Genomic DNA, 18,260 nt, shown 5'->3' with positions numbered 1-18,260 from the left:
TCCAGCATTGAATAAAGCTTGGAAAACCTAGCTTTAACTTTTGGCCAAAAATTCTAGTAATTCCCTAGCCATTTTTCTTTGATTTTTATGGAAATTGAATCATGGGAGATTGATTTAGATCGCCAATGTATCAATAAATAGATGAAATTTGTGTAAATTTGATAGAAATTAAGTTTTCATTATAAAAAGGAACAAATTGTAAAGTTTAATTGTTAGTTTCATACATTAGGGACCAAATTGAATAAAATGTGAAATTGTTATGAAATTTTAGTAGAAATAGGAATTAGAGGGTCCCTAATGAATATATGTGAAATCGAATTGTAATCCAAAGCTCTAGATTGAAAAGTTATGATTGTCCCGATTTTAGGGACTAAATTGAACAAATTGTAAAATATGCATAAAACGATATTTGGTTATGAATTTGCTGGTAATTAACTGTGTGGTATGTTCTGTGACTATTCGTAGCTAACATCAACACAGAACCTTTGAGAGGGAAAGGTAAAACGAAAGTGATCAACAAGTGACCCAAAAACTCTTGTTTGTACATTTATGATCTGTGATCATTTTAAATTGTTGCTTGTGCATAATTACTGCATGAGGAAATGTTCAGGAGAGTCTATTATGAAAATATGAACCATGATGTTGAATTGATATGAAACTCGAAGTAGATGACTAGAATGAATAGAACGGAAAATGATGTGGGATAACTGAAAATATGATAAATGATACAGAAATTGAGTAGAAATATGCTATATGACATGATTTGCATGTGATTTGTTAATGAAATGAGATTGTGATTGTGAATATAATTGATAAATGATATATGTACTAAATTGTAATAAGTTGAATATTGGTAACCTATTAGTTGTTCGGGTTGTGTCGGATATAGTTGGCATATCATAGGATTAGATTGTATACGGGATTATGCACTTATGCGCCAGGATGCACCTCGTGCACCAGGATACAATTTGTGTGCCAGTGTGCGCTAGTATACACTTTACGTGCCAGATTACCCTACTTGGGTTTATCCAATGATGCACTTCAGTGCCAATTGGTGTTTTCGTTGGGCAATCCATGTATCTATCTAAGTCCGAGTTAGGTTATAGGGGTTATAAATATTAAACTTGATAAGTGGTGCTGAAATGAATTGATAATGATATGGAACCAATTTTATATGTGATCTATTATGCATAATGGTTGAAAACGAGCCTGGAGACAGTAGTATAAATGAATGAGTCGATTGACTCCAGAAAGAGTTCAAATGATGTGGCAAACGAATTGTTGATGAGAAATGAATATGACATTGAATGTAACAATGTCATAATTATGAACTGATAATGATAACTAGTATGTTTTTTAGTTTGGTATGATATATGTAGTTGAATTGTTTAAGCTATGGTCATGATAGTAGATTTGGTTTAATAATGGTATGTGCATCCTTTATGTGAAAAAAGTGATGTAATTAGGAACATACATTTTAATATCTATATATTTTTAATTTTTTAAGGATTAAATCAAATTAAACCAAATCTATATCTATATTTTATAATTTTAATATATATATCTGTACTTTATATTCAATTGTGGATCTGATGCAATATGTTTCTAATTTGTTCAGTTGTGTAATGTCTGACAAGTTACATAGGGTCATTGACGAGGAAGTGGAAAGCCACTTTCTCTTGTAATTATAAATATGTCGAAGTATCCGATATACCGACTCTTTCCCTACCTATTGTTGGTAATTCTAATCAATCAGCCTTCCTTCAAAATAGGGCAACCTTTTTTGAGAAATTCGCTAGAGCAATCCCTTAGGCCTAATCTTCTATCAGTAGGGTCCCAATCGAGAAACTCTGAAATGTTGGGGCCTATGAATTCAAAGGGTTGAAGGATGAGGTGTTAGATCTGGTGCCCTAAGTGTAATATATTTGTTTGTAATTTTTTTCGAACAGATTGATTAATGAAGTAATTTATGCATTATATTAATATACTTTGTATAATGTCCTTATGCGGTTTTCGCATACAAAGCAAAATAGAAGCAAATATTGGCTCATTGGTTGTCTAATGTTCAAACTAATACTAATTGGTATTACATGGTTGGATTGTAATATGGAAAGACAACTTATATTAGAAGATAAACCTAAATATGCCCTTAGTCTAATCTGAAATGAGCAAACTGATTGAAAGATTAATATGTCGTCTATCAAGTCCAATCGGGGAGAGACCTTATCTTGGGCATCAAAGCGGTTGACTCCCAAAAGATAGAGGCATAGATGTGACTGATTCAACTGACAATACATCGGATTGGGCCCAAGACGAATGGATCTTGAATCCGTTTATGAATTTATTCACTTGTGACATTCAAAGTGTGGCATACCTTAATCTTGAGTGGATGATGGACTATATATGTGATTCGTATACTTTGATGTAAGTAAAATTCTGAGTTCAAATAGATAAGGAATCGAAAGCTGGTATGTTAGGTATAGAATTTTGCAATATATATTGTCATTTACAACAATGGAATTCATAGCTCGCGATATGAATAAATGATATCCTCCCATTGGTATTAAAAGGTAAATGAAAAGTAAACATGGTAATGGGTCGTTCGTCTTTGATATGAATGACTTGATTACTATTTGATAGTAATTGACTGTTCAGGAACAAAGATGTAATGGTTACCATGAGATAAAATAGTATCATATTGGGATAAAAAATTTATCTCAAAGAGATTAAGGATGTCCTATTAGGGTAATACACTTCTAACTAGGTCATTGGATGAACACTAATTGAGTTCTTTCATAATGGTATGTTATTAGGGAGAGCTTAGTCACGATGCTGTAATGGACTAAATTCGTGACTAAATGAGTTTATAATTAATAGCTGAAAAGCTAGAACTTAATTATAAATCATTAGAGACTTAATCGCATATGTCCAGTGAGTCCCTTTGCTAACTTGTTGAACCAAAATTGAATTGCTTGTTGAATCAAATGAACAAAAATGGATAGAAATTGTAAAGTTACAAAAAAAGAGAATCATTTGGAAATGAATATGATTTTCTCTAAATGAAAATGACCTGAAAATTAATTTATGGTTTTTCGAATTATTAATTAATTAATTAATTGAAGTTCAAAAATGGAAATAAATTGGTCATAGTGAATCCCTTAAATGTAGAAATATTAGATATATTTTCTCATAGATTCTTTAACGGTAAAGTCGTCATGATTTTAACGGAATTAGAATTGGGTTGAGAAAAGTATTCAATTAGGAAATTAATTTATTAATTTATGATGTTTATTTTGAGAAATAGAAAAACAAGTATTGGGTTAGATTGAATTATAAAGTCCTGGGTTAAAAGTCTAAGAAACACTTATAATTGGACTCGATACGGGAGAAGCCAAAAAGCCTCACATGTTGTTACTAGGGACGACAAACCCTAGTATAATTAACTAGGGTTGTCGACCCTTAATCCTGGTTAGACTAGGAGTTAGTTTTTCTATGAAATAGACTTCTACAAATTCAACAAGGGTTTCACTTCTTTTCTCTATAAATAGATAGCACTGATAGGGTTAAATGGACAATAAGTTTTACTCAACTTTGAGATATTGTTATTCTGCTTGAAAATAGTGAGTATTTGTTTTCTTTGTATAAATTCTATTTTCAGGAATAACAATTCTACCGGTTACTATTAAAGAGAGATTTGTTTTCCCACTGAAAGTAAAATAATTAATTTATGGTTGTGTTTGATTTGAATTCATTCGAGCCCCCCTCGAAGTAATTCATGGTACAAGAATAGCGGAGAAGGTCATTTAGTTGAAAGCCAGGAACGACAAGGATCAGTTGAGTCGAAAATATAAGTGCGATTTCGGCAAAGGGTTTATTGCTATAAATATCACAAACTGGCTCGGTTTTCAAAAAAAATTAATTTTTCGCTGTGCAAGAAAATCGTTTTCGAACCGAATTTTTTCCAACATGAGGACCCTAAAATAGTCGAGTATTGGCTTGAGCATCGTCAAAGGATTTTTATACAATGTCAATACACTCCAGCTCATAAATTAGATTTTGCAGTATCTTTGTTGTCCAAGAAGGCTTATATTTGGTGGGATATTGTAATCTCATCTATCCCCAATGAACAAGTGACTTGTTCATTTCAAGATTGAGCAAATTGGTCCCTCTCAAAAAATCAAAGTAATTTAATCCCTATCAATTTTAAGTGTGAGCAACTAAGGAAAATTAATCGTGACATTAATGTTTTTCATCAATTGTACATGATTTCTATTAGTATAACAATAAATTTAACCCTCAAAGTTTACGCATTATGTCAATTTGATCCTAATTTAACAAATTTATCCTGCTACGTGTGTAAGTGTGCAAATGTTAAGGTTGAATTTACTAAACTTTTTAGAAGGCCAAAATGACAAAATATATAAATATTTAAGGCTAGTTTGTTATTATACCAAACAATTTTATGTATAATTGATACAACATTTATGCCGTGATTAATTGTCTTTAGTTGCTCAACATCCAAAATTGACAAGGATTAAATTGCTCTATTTTTTTGAAAGGGACTAATTTGCTTAATTTCAAAATTGAGAGCGATTGGAAAGGTGTTTTTACCTAAAATTTACTTAGAAATAATTTCATTGTTTAGTACAATCGATCCCATGTCAATCCTATCACCCTCTTTTGAGATTTATACTTGCATTGTTAAATTTGAAATATATGATTTTCAATTTTTTTGTTTGGAATTTAAAATATTTCAATTTTAAATTAATTCTAATTGAATAACTTAATTTTAAATTTAGATTTCAACTAGCTTTAATCTTTTCCTAGAAAAGGTTAGCTTTAAGCTTTAAAAATTTTAGAAATAAATAATAAAGTAATTATAACTTTAAGTAAAGAAAACCAATGACAATCATAATAAACTTGAGTAGTTTTAAGGTCTAGCAAATTGAGTAATTTAGATGGTTCATGTGTAACCTGGATGTAAATTTATCACCTTTTTCGATTTGGTAATTGAACGACTAAACTTAGCAACGAAAGAGAAAAAGGAGACGAAGCTAGTGCTCTATCGATGTTGCAGTGCCTGTTTGAGAATGCTCCTCGTAGGAGATAAAAGAAAAATACTATTCGGTAAAAGAATTTAACCAAGAAAGGAGAGGTAAAAAGAATCTAAGGCCCAACCCTATTTTCAGGCCAGTCCGCTCCAATTTAAATTCTTGTTTTACTGTTAAAATTAAACATATTTTTATAAAAATATGGTTTTTTTATTAAATGCGGACTGACATCAAATGGTTTTAAAATTAAAAAAATATTCATTCAAACTCAGCCGATATCTGACTATTAGGGAGCTCTAGCTAAGACCAGTTTGAGTTAAATTTTAAATTTTTTGTATCATTTTAAATTTTATATCCTTTTAAGTTCTGTAAATTCTCTGTTACAAAATGAATTTTAAAATTCGAAGTACAAATCCAGATTATTTTGTCCAATTTTTTTTTCTCAAATCCTGGCTTCCAGTTTTTCTTTTCAAGTTCCTCCATATGCATAGAGAATATTTGGCCAACAACTACTACGTATTTTAAAATAAAAAATAATTAAATCAAAATATACTCCAAAACTAACAATTAATATCTAATAACAAAAGAACAAAACTAAATTTCTAAACGGCTTTACATCCAGGGATATCACACATAAATATGGTTAAATGTTATAAATCCTTAAGACTGTGAACAGTAGGGATTTACCCCGAAGGGAACCCTTCCAAAATTCTCTAAGGCCTAGGCTGAACCCAGGCCTAAGAGGGGGTTTGGAAATAGTTTTCAACCAGCAATAGACGCGCCTCGGTTAGAACCTCACTAGCTGCGTCATTGCCCCAAGCGCAAAGATGTCTGAACTTTTCTTTTTGCCCAACCTTTATAAGCGAGGCCAGGGGTCGTTACGTATTTCAGTAGCGATGTGGGATAGCACGCACAATTAGATAGTTCCTATACAAATACCAACAATAAGTCTCGTATCTCCTAACGACAAAATCACGTATATTCCCAACAGTAGAATGATCGATTTTTAATTTCAACGATGAAGATTCCATTCATAATAGTTTCAATAATGATAAAAAAAATAGAAAAAGAGAAGGAACTACATGTTCTTACATACTTTTGCGATTCAAAATAAATTCATATCCTAAATCCAGATTGCAACTTACCCTCATTAAAGGAGGCAGAGAACTAACAGTTATCAATTTATTTAGCGATATGAATACGAAATATTTAAGAAGCATGAAAATGTTGAGCTAATGTATTTGGGTTGTAAATACATATTGGTTGAATCGATCACCAGTTCTGCTTTTATGATGCTTTGATATTGACTCGTTCATGTGGTTGCAGGTTGAATTCATAAGCTGTTGAATAGACAATAACCTGTTTGAAAATAACTCGAAGACTCAAAATTCGGGTATATATATGCTCAAAACGCAATAGGCTGTCATTCTTATGGAGTTCAGGGAAGAAAAAATAAACAAAATTGAGAACGAGCTGTATAGCTTTCGCAGAGGTTTAATGTTCATGTCAGGCAATCCAAAAACCTGGGAACTTTTATTCAGTGGGTATTTGCATGCAATTGCATATTGCAAATCTACTCAGTTTTTAAATCGACTTTTGACTAGACTGAAAATACAAACAATAAACTTAGACTCGAAAATTGGGTAGGGGCCGCGCGAACGCAGGCCCCCGCTGCCACAAATTATGACGTAGGCTCTCCCAACTTGGGGAGACCTTAGGGGAGCACCCCTCCCAAGTGCAATGGAGGTCACTACCCTAGGCCATGGATCTTGATGATCATCCATTGACCCCGTCCAGGTAAGTATGTTGCAACGTTCGAGCTTGCCTTCTATTTATATGTCTAGTGCTTTGCTCCACCGCTATCATCTAGCGATGTGGGAACCATCATCTCAACAGTCAACAGACCTCTTTTGAAGGCATCTCTACTCGCATTCTTCTTTTCTTTCCTTCTTTTTTTCCTATTTTTAAAGGTAAAAAGAATAGTTAATCACAATATACATCTTAATTTTAGTAGAGGTTAATATGCAAATTTGCTACTATATTTTAGGTTAAAATTAATTTTTGTCATTATACTCTATCTTGATGATATTTATCATTACACTTTTGAGTTAAAAATAAATTTACTATTATATTTTAATTTATCTTAAATTTTGTCACTTCACTTTTGTTTGATTGAACTTTATCACTAAAATTTGATTTTTATTGAATTTCACTATGCAATTTCAATTTAATATATTTAGAAGACAAATTTAATAAAAAATTAATATTTTTAATTTAATACTTAAAATTAGTAAATTAATATAATATCAACTATTAATAAAAACAATTATTTATAAAAAAAGTAAACTTAATATTTTTTTCAATTATTTATTTTATTAAATAATTATATGATAATTTACTAATTTTTAATATCTTATAAATTAATTTTTTTAAATATGAAAAAAATTTGAAATAATATTTTTCTTGTTGAATTTTAGATTCTAATCACCAAAATCAATATTAATTAGTGAAATTTAATTAAAAATCAAATTTAGTGACAAAATTTAGTAAAATTTCAAGTTTTGTTGTATTCATTTGTCTAGACAAGTAGTAAAATTGAATCACATAAAACTTGTGTGGCAATTTTAATTATATTTTTAAAGTTTAATGAAAAATATTGATAAAAATAAAGTATAGACGCAAATTTCAATATTCACCAATAGTATTGTTGTAAATTTATATTTTAACTCTTTTAATGGTAATTAGATTTGGATAAAAAATATGTAGAAGTATATTTTATAAAAGTTTATATTAAAAAATAATAAAGTTTCAGTTAAAATGATAAAATTAAATATTTAAAATTGATTGTGTTTTAGGTTCAAAACTCATGCAATCTCATCATGAATGAGTTTTTATGAGCTTAAATATAATATAGATATAGATACTATATATTTAAGGATAAATTCTACAATTAGTCACCTTACTATTAGTGCATTTCTATTTTGGTCACTGAATTATAAAAACTTTCAATTTCATCACTAACACTATCATTAGATTCTCTTTTGGTCACCCTCTGTTAAATCATTAACCAAATTATTAACATTACCTTTTTCTAATTGTTATAATAACACATTTAATCCTCAACACTTACATGTTTAAATTGATTCTAATTCTAAATAATTTAACAAATTTAACCATTTAATATTTACAAATTCTATCAATTTGACCATTAAAACAACATTTTGAGATACAATCAATCATCATTGTTGGGGCCAAGCAAGAATAAAGTGGTTCAGATATTTATACTTTGTCAAATATTAGAATTCATGTATCGGGTCCGACTCTCATCTATTTGTAATAACCCAAACTTGCTCGCCCCAAATCAGAAATAAATAAACAAAAATATAAAAATAAAAATAAAAATAAAAGCAAAAATTATTAAAAGTCCATCAATCCATAGTTACAAACCCAAGTTACAGAGGCCCAATTTCAAAACACCCAAAATTTAAACCCAGACCCGAAATAGACCCTAACGTAAACAGATCCCCAAACTAGTCGACTGAACCTAAATGGATCCTAACTTGGACCCAATTGGCTAAACCCGAATCACCAGGTCCAAAATGCAACCGAATACCCTTAACCCAAAACCAAAACGAATAGGAAACCTTAGGGTTTCAGAAATGGCACGAGCGCACAGCCAGTACGCCCCCTCTCGTGCGTGCACCACCACACCTTCGAGCCACTCCTCACCGTACGGCCTCCGTACACCTGCAACACACAAAGCAACAAAAGACGGACAAAAAGAAGAGGCAAAAATCGACAACAAAAAAAGGAAAAATAAGAAAAAAGAGCAAAATACATTTTCTTTTGTAATTTTCATTTTTCGGCTATATAAAGCCATTTTTCAGAATATGTAAGGTTACACGCATATTCGAATACAAAAAAAAAAGGGTTCGAAGATATCAAAAAAATAGAAATCAAAGATCGATTAATTTTTTGGGAAGGTGGTTCTTTTTCTTGTTTTTCTTTCGGTATTTTTCTTTTTAGCGATTTATCTCTTCTGTTTTTTTTGGTTGCATACATATAGAGGTAATAAAAAAGGGTTTAAGGAACGAAGAGTTACCTGACCTTGCCTGCTCCGTCGCCATCGGAGATCGGGCAAAGGTTGAAGGCTCTAGGGCAGCTTGGTCGTTGACGGCGATCTGCGAGACTGGTTTCAAAACCCTAGCAGAGGAAAACGGGGGGGTCTCTTCTGTTTTGGAAAATAGGGCTGAAGTGATTTTATTTTATTTTATTTGTTTGGTTTAAATAAACATGCAAAACGACACCGTTTGAGGCCTTTCTCAGTGGCCTCAATACGGTGTCGTATTAGCCATAACCCGATGGCATGACCCGAATCGGACTAGATCCGCGCGTTTTGGCCTCTGGTGGGCTATTTTCGCACTTGGTCCCTCAATTTTTATGATACAATCAATTCAATCTTTATATTTTATTTAAATTTGGCCATGCTTTTTTATATTTTATTCCTATTGGATCCATACAGAGATGTTGCGTTTTGAAGGAAAGGGAAATTTCCCATTTAAATCCTCATATTATCCGCATGTCATGTGTTGGCCCTTTTAGTTTATTTTATATTTCTTTTTTTGTTAATTTTGTTCTAAGTTGATTCTAATCCTTTTTGAATTCAACAATACTTAATTATTTAATTTATTTAACCCTTTTATTATTTTGGATCTATTTGTTTTTTTAAAATCTAATATTAGTTAATGATTAAGCTTAATATTTTATTAATATTTTATGTTTTTATATGTATTATTGTTTCAAGTTTTTCTCAAACGTTATATATTATTACATTTTTTAAATTATAATGTATTTTTATTATAAGTTCATTACGTATTATTATTTTAAATTTTATCATGTATCACTACTTAAATTTATCATATTTTTATATTTTTTACGTAAATTTAGCATGATTTGTATATGTTTCTTGATGCTTTTTATTTTATAATATATTTAAAATTTCATTTATATATTTCTATTTTTTTAAAAAAGAGCTATACAATAATGCTCTTATATAATACTATTTCATATATGTATGTATACACAATTTATATTAAATTATTTTTATTATATACATCCGCAATATATTTGATTTCATATTATCATATAGATATTTTATTTCTTTCAAATATTTTAACATCTTCAATTTATTTCAACTTATTTCAATATGGTTAATTTATTCAAATTTATTTTAACTTTTTTAATTTATATATATCATATTTATTTCTTAAATTATGTTTAAACTTATATATTTCATTAGTGCTATGTAGATTTGTTTGATTTTTAATTAGTTTCCTCTTATTAGCTAATGTTGATGTTTATATAATGTATGTTTGGAATTATTATTGTCCTGCTTGTTTGTATTCGTTTATCAATTGCTTATTGTTCATTGGCGTACATTTTATTTTCAAATTGTCCTTTTTGCGTTGTACGAAAACATTCAACCGTATTACATTGCTTAAAAGATTGCATTTTTATATTGAAATAGTTTTAAGTTTCCAAAATACCCAATATCCAATGATTCTCGAGAAAATAGTGCCCTAACTTACTAGGCTTCAATTTTCTTCGTTGAATTTGGGTGGCCAAATATCTTTCAAATAAAATCGCACGAATCTCAAATAAAGTTCTTCGGGATTTCAAAATGTTGGACCCTAACTCACTGGATCTGATAATTTTGCTACCTCGAATTAAGGATTTTTAAAACAAAGGCAATATTCGGTGTTTAGAAATTTCGAGAAATTGAACCCTAACTTGCTGGGTTCTGATTTGCCGTTTAACCCAAATAACCAAGTATCCTTCTCAAAATACACGAGTTTTAAAGGTCAAAAGATACGCTTAATTTCAAAGATTAAACTATTGCACCCTAACTTACTGAGTGTGATAATTTATTTATTTAAAATAGGCGCGTCTTATTACTCAAATTGGTTTATTCAAATTTTCTTCTAAAATCTTTTCAAAATTTTGACACTAAGACATTAAACAATCAATTCGGTACCAATATTGGGCGTTATAAGGGTGTTAACCCTTCCTCGTGCGTAACCGACTCCGAACCTATTTTTTAGATTTCGCAGACCAAAATCGTTTTCAAGGTGAGCCGATCACACCTCCATAAAGGATCGGTGGCGACTCCAATTTTCGTTTTTAAGTCGACAACTAAATTTTTGTTTAAAAAAAAGTGGTTTCGACACTATTAATATTCAATATTAAATTAGATTAAGACATATATTATTGATATTTAAAGGACAAATTAAATTTCTTAATAACTTTCCCGTAGCATTAATATAAATAAAGCTTTTATCCAAAACAAAGCTACAATTGAATTCCCAAGCAAAATTAGCTTGGAAATGCATTAATTAGTCAATGGATTACTTTTTGTCTTACACCCCTTGGGTGGTCATTCATTGACTAGTCACCTGCGTGTTTCACACTTCCATCAAGCCACTCGTTATTAGAGGGTACATGCTTACCCCCAATAGAGAACCATTGAGGTTCAACAATCTTGTACTACCTCAACAATAGGAATGTCAAAGTAGGCCTCCGCTTGACAACAACCAGCACACAAGATTTACCACTCGTACTATCGGTGACGTGACACGACCAGGCATGAGACCTTCCAGGCTTGATGAAGAAAATATTTTGTTTTCCAAGCTCTCAACGCCTTTAAGCATCTGTTTTCTCCGCTGTCGTGTCTTACCCATGTGGGAATTAAGGAACATCCACTCAGCAGGCTCTTGTGAAGCCATTGTAATCACACATTCTCTTATATATGTTTTCTATTATCTCGTCTTCCATTTCGATATATTTAATAAGAACAAAAGCAATTTAATAAACATGAGACAGTATATATAAACAAAAGGTTGGCTAAAGGGATTTGAGCAGTGGATAAGGTCCGATTGCCAACCTCATAAAGTGAATGATTAACAAATCATTGATGGTAAGTTGAGCGCTCATAATTTGAATAAGAGTAATGGTAAACTTAATTTTGGAATAAAATGTTTGTAGGATGATCGGACACATTAGTCGTGAATGTTAAGGATTTCTTCAGGTTTTAAGGTTGTAATTCAATTATCTGATTTTCTTTGACATTAGGATAATAGCATGCATATAAAGACTTGGGTATGTACTTGTAAAATGTAAATTTGATTTATATTTCAAATTTCTTTTTCTATTATCAATACAACTTTGTTTTTTTATTTAGATTAAATAGGTTTGTGATGTGTGTTTTTAACTTGAAGAGAAATTTAAATTTGTTTTATAATGTCGTGAAACTTAAGAAAATGATATGAGTGTAATATTTTGATTTTCGTCAATATCAAAAAATTCAATTGTGAGACCGAATTTATAAAATTGAGCCCTCTGAAATTTTAATTGATGCACTTATGAAACAAGCACGAAACTAAAAAAATAGGAATATTAGTAATTAATTAATAAAGTATTAAAAAGTACAGAACCAGGTTGGAAGTTAATTTATTATTTAAATAGTACAAGGACCCAATTGTAAGGTGATTGAAATAGAGGATACTAGGTGGGAACTAAATATGTCCCTAAAGAAATGATTAACCATTGATTAGGGTACAATTTGACCGTTGATAAATTTTGAATGGCAAATGAATTCAATAAAAGTCACAATGGCAACGCTCCAAAATATATGATGTAGTAATCCACAGCGATTGATTGAGAGGGTTTGGGTAAAAGAGAGTTTTTACCTTTCTATTCTTTTCCTTTTTTTTCATGAACTTGCGTTCTTTTGAAAGTAGAGTTGTTTATGGGTGGGGTTACTTGTCCAGGCCTAAAGGCTTATCCGAAATTTGAGAAGGTTTGGGTAAAAATATTAAGCTTGAAAAATAGGCTTGGGCAAAAAACTTAGGCCCGTTTAAAATATGGGCCAAGCTTGAGCTTGAACATTCAATACCCGACCCGACCTGTTTTTAAGTTTATAACATTTTGTATTATGTTTTTTTATATATTAGAACACATTAAAAAAATAAACCTATACTAAATCTATAATACTACTCTAATATAAACATTAAAATAATATTAAAATGACTATATAAAAAGTTTCAATAACTAAAAAGAAATTAAAAATAATATGGGCGGGAGTAAAATGGGCTTGGGTTAATCTTTTGTAAATATGGACGGATTTGAGTAAAATTTTAAGCCCATATTTTGAGTCAGGCTTGGGCAAGTATAAAATATGTTAATTCCAACTTGAACCCGGCTCGACCCAGCCCATGAATGCCTCTACTTGAGAGAAGAAGAAGTTTAAGTTCCACCATTTTTGCCTGTCCAAAATTACATGAGGTAAGGAAGTTTACCCTTATCACGAATTCTTGGTATAATGAATTTGGTGTACTCAACCCAATGGTTAATTTTCATGATTGTGGAAATTTAATTAAGTTGTCACTGATAAAGTACATGGAAAACTCAGAATCTATGAATTAATTGGTTGTATAGTTATATGAGTATGAAACTAGTTAGTATTGAAGTGAGTAGAATTGGTACAAGGTTTGATTCCATGATTATTAAAAGAAAATAATTGTTGAAATATTAGGGACCTATTTGTAAGAGTTGAGAACCTTGAAGATCTTTTATATATAATGGTAGTACGAGGTCCCTAAAGAACAAAAATGAAGTCGAATTCAAATTCAATCGGGTGCACTTTAAGATACGAGCATTTAGGATATTATGGTTAAAAGGGGGACTTATTTGTAAAAAAATGTAAAATATGTTTGGTTGTCGGTATGTCCTTATAAGAATTAATATTATTTTAGTAATTGAATCTGTCATACATAGCTAAAGATGATCTTAGAACATCAAAGGCGAAAGGAAAGAAAAAGGTGAATATCCAGTAGATATTGCAGTTTGTACGACTATAATTCATTTTCAATTATTCGTTACATTATCTAGCTAGTTGATATAACCAAATTTGAAATAAATGTCAAGGTAACCGTACCTTCCCTTAAAACTTGAAATGACAAAGTTAGGGTGATACTGTTACGTTGGTAGATTTATAAATGCTAGAATTTTGATGGTTAATTGTGATGACATGTGAGATGATGCTAGAGTTGATATAATCAAATATTTGTATATCGAAATTTAATGTTATATATTTGTAAATTTGTTACCATAGTGTTTTAAGACATTATAAATAAAAATTATCATTTCGTATATTTCTGGATTTAGGACTTGAGGCATGTTGAACAAGTTATGAGACAAAAATTTTTCTGTTTTGAAACATTCAAAAATTTAAACATAAATAGTAATTAGGTAAGGCTAATCTCGAGATAAAATCTCATTGTCTTGAGACACAATTTTTATTTTTGGTATTAGAGTTTGGATTCGAATTGAAACTTCATATAATCTCGAGATTTGAAAAAGAAAGAAAGAGATATTTGACACTTATAACACAAGTATATGAATACAAATGATGTTTAGTTTGACTTGAATGATTAAATGCTAAAGTTACATATTTTATGTAATTTAATTTATGAGAATGCACTACTAATTTTGCCATATTTATTAAATTTTGTGCAGGAATGCAATTTGGGGCTAAATAGAAGAAAAAGGAAACAATTGAGCTAGATTGAAGAAAGAAGCAAAGAAGGAGGGCCAAAGCAGAATTCTTCCAAGAATAATTAGCTAAAATTTTTGACTTAGTGGGAGATTATTTTGGGATTTATTTTATTATGGGATATTTTTTTCCTTAATTTCCTATGACTAGTTGGCTCCTAATTTAGTAAATCCACTAGTATAAATAGAGCTTGTATTGTTCATTTATTCATCAATCAAAAATATTAAGCTTTTATCTGTCAATTCTCTCCTTTCTCACGTAGCCTTTGTTGTTTCTTTAGTTTGTTTTCCTTCAATTTATTAGTTCCAGTAGCCTACCATCCATTTCACTTTTATTTTCAACTTTTCACAAATTTATTTATTGTTTTTAGTTTCTTTAACTTTTAATTCCTAAAACTTCCAGCTTGTTACTACTTACCATTTACAACTCCTTTTTCAAAATCCCTTTTTCAACCACCCCACTTTAATATATTTTTTTCCACCCACCATACTCAATCACATCACCCATCTTTTCACTATATCTACCTTATTTAATTTATCAAATACCAACATGCCCCAAACTTTAGCCAACTAAACCCATTTTCAGCTTTAGGCCGAAATTAGTCTCGTCAAAACCCGTGAGTTACGAACCCGAGCCATTTAACTCCTAAAATTCCAGTACTTATTACTTCTCCGGATTAAGAGTATGATTTTGTCAACTCACAAAGTCAGATCAACACTAAGTCAAAAAAGACATCGTTTGATTTAGTGTGGTTAGACGTACAGTTGGAATTCCGAAAGGAACGTTTCTAATCGGTTTTCTATGAACACATTGGCGTGCCAAGTGGAGATTGTTGTTTGGTTCCGTCAAGGGAAGTAGTAACCGGATTTAAATGTCCCACGCGGTTGAGGGCATTGGTTCGAGCTAGGCTCTTCTAGAACGCAAAGCTGCCGGAGTTCTAAATCACGAACGTTTCGTGATTGTTCGATCGGTAAGAATTAGTTATTGGACGTTCCATAACTAATTTACACAAGGAAGAGTTGGTGTCCGAGGCGTCCTTGGTAGCTATAACTAGCTTATTGGAAAAGAGGAGTTCATCCAATTTCGAGGATCGGTTCAAAGACGAGGAAAATTCGCGCCTAAAGTTGAGCTCATTCTAATTAATTTTTCTTAATATTTATTTCACGGTTTTTATTATTCTGTTTTCAACTTTTACTTTTGACGTTATTTTTCTGTTAATTTCAGGTTTTCAAATTTTTATCCCCCCGAACGTCTTGGGCACTACAGCTACCCCGACATAAATCTGGTCATGCGAGCAACAATTTACAGTAAACCAGTCTCTGAGGGATCGACCCTACTCCCTATACTGCATAATTTGCAAACTAAGGCATAGATTTATATTGGTGGATTTGACACCCATCATTGAACAATACTATAAGTTCAATTTGTGGAAATACATTAAGTTAAATTGAGTTGTTTTAGTAACGTAATGTTACATCATACATTTTAACCATCGAATTGAATATGAATTATTTTAATGGATGTGTTTGGTCATATTTTTAGATACTTTTGGACGAAATTTTAACGTCAGAGCCCAGATTTGGGTATCCTTACTATAGGTATTGAAATACAGCAGCAGCTAAAAAGCTACAGTAATTGAGCCAGGTATCATATATAGATTTAGGTATTAGAACACGGGGTCCTTAGCAGCACTATTGCCCTATTTTGTGAGTTTTGACTTTATAAAAATGGTTTCAAACTAAATTTTTTACTTCAAACACCTCCAATAGTTTCAAACTAAATTTTTATGATTTTATAAAAATGGTTGAAGATTTGAAATTTTAAATAACTCTTAAGTTATGTATTTAGTATGTAGTTGGGTAATATTTCTCATTCATATTGTAAGTCGAGACGAGTGTTACACTCCCCTTCACCTCCTTCTTTTATGCTTTTTATTTTTTTTTTCGCAAGAATAATCCCAAGTTTTCTCCCCATCCCCTCAAGCTTTTGGCCGCCAGAATGATGGAGAAAATCCCAACTACCTCATGCTCTTTCCGTGGTTTTCTCTAAAAGCTTGTCTCCATTCCTCCGCCCGGGAGTCTCTTCAGCCTGTGTGTCCTTTTACTTCAACAAGGTTGTTGCTTTCAATGTTGGTGACTTCCGACGATGTCCACGGTAGCGACAGTGCCCATTCTCCAGGTCCTTGCTCCGTGGTGGACCTGCTAGTTGAGAGTACGGTTGCTCCAATTGTTCAGGCTTTTTCAGCCACGCCTCCTCTCTCCCTTGCTGTTAGTTGCAGCGACAACAGCAGTAGATGGTTTAGTTGGCTAGAGTTCGGCCCATTTGTTGGGCTAGGGTTGGTCCTAGTATCTTTGATGTTAATGTATTATCTCTTTGGGCTTTGGGTCCATTTGTTTATACTCAAATGTGAAGGTTCATCAAAATTTTATTTAAAAAACAAAAAACTGGCACAAGCATAATAGATGAATGAATGACAAAACTTCTTAGTAATTGGGTAACTAATTAAATCTTCTTGGTGAACATAATACGTGAGGTGAAAAGTTATTTATTTATTTTCTCGACTGTCTTCTCTAACCGATGTTGGAATTAAGAAACATCCACTCAGCAGGCTCTTGTGAAGCCATTCTAATCACACATTCTCTTCTGTTTTCTATTATCGTAAAAGTAAACAAGCACTAGTTAATCGATATAGAACTCTTGATTTTAATAGTAATATGAATTTGATATATTTAATAAGAACAAAAGTAATGTAAGAAACATATAATATTTATTTTCTGCAGTTAATTATGTTTTCTCTGGTATGTTTTGCAACATCAATGTTTGATTAAAAGAAACTTGAATTCAGCGAAGCAACCCATATACTAGTTCAGCTTCGGATGATATACAATTACTTTTGGATTAAAATGTTAGGCAAATGCACTTGGTTGAATCCATTACCAGTTCTATTTCATGATGGCTTTGGTTAATAGAAAGAGGATGAAATGGCTAGTTTAAATCCTTCAGTTCTTTCAGCAATTAAGGAAATCCCATTCATTGAATTTAACTCCTCCACATTAACTTTCAACTTCAACATTGGGTTAGGGCCGCGCGAACGCAGGCCCCCACTACCACAAATTATGACGTAGGCTCTCCCACTTGAGGAGACCTTAGGAGAGCACCCCTCCCAAGTGCAATGAAGGTCACTACCCCAGGCTATGGATCTTCCAGATCATCCATCGACCCCGTCCAGGTAAGTATGTTTGAAAGTATGAGCTTGCCTCTAATTTGTAGCTCCAGCGTCTTGCTCAATTGTCATCGCTTTGCCATGTGGGAATTAAACAAAGTTATAAAAATGAGGTTCATGTCAAGCAGTCTGCAGGCCCTCTTATGAAGGCTTATCTAAGCACATTCTTTTCTGTTTTTTACTATAGTTTCACTTTCTTAAAGCTAAAAGAGCACTAGGTAATCGCTATAGACTTAATTTAAATAGTTATATGAATTTGAACTATTTAATAAGCACGAAAATATTGAGCTGATGGATTCGAGTTTTAGATGCATATGGTCGAATCGATCACCAGTTCTGTATTTAGGATGCTTTGATATTGAATAGAACATGTGGT

The 18,260-nt window shown here is 31.5% G+C and overlaps 3 non-coding genes across 3 annotated transcripts; all 3 read right to left on the bottom strand.

The window, feature by feature from the left end:
- Positions 1–5,731: 5,731 nt before the first annotated feature.
- Positions 5,732–5,880, bottom strand: LOC121221405 (U4 spliceosomal RNA). The gene has a single exon (XR_005918797.1). It is a non-coding gene; the product is annotated as a U4 spliceosomal RNA (small nuclear RNA).
- Positions 5,881–6,694: 814 nt separating this feature from the next.
- On the bottom strand, positions 6,695–6,856 carry LOC121221399 (U1 spliceosomal RNA). Its single transcript, XR_005918791.1, has one exon. It is a non-coding gene; the product is annotated as a U1 spliceosomal RNA (small nuclear RNA).
- Positions 6,857–17,737: 10,881 nt separating this feature from the next.
- Positions 17,738–17,898, bottom strand: LOC121221404 (U1 spliceosomal RNA). Its single transcript, XR_005918796.1, has one exon. It is a non-coding gene; the product is annotated as a U1 spliceosomal RNA (small nuclear RNA).
- Positions 17,899–18,260: the final 362 nt, after the last annotated feature.

The sequence above is a fragment of the Gossypium hirsutum genome, chromosome D09 (genome assembly GCF_007990345.1).
Source record: "Gossypium hirsutum isolate 1008001.06 chromosome D09, Gossypium_hirsutum_v2.1, whole genome shotgun sequence".
NCBI lineage: Eukaryota > Viridiplantae > Streptophyta > Magnoliopsida > Malvales > Malvaceae > Gossypium > Gossypium hirsutum.
Note: the sequence above shows the minus strand (reverse complement) of the source record. Positions and strands in the feature narration are given on the sequence as shown.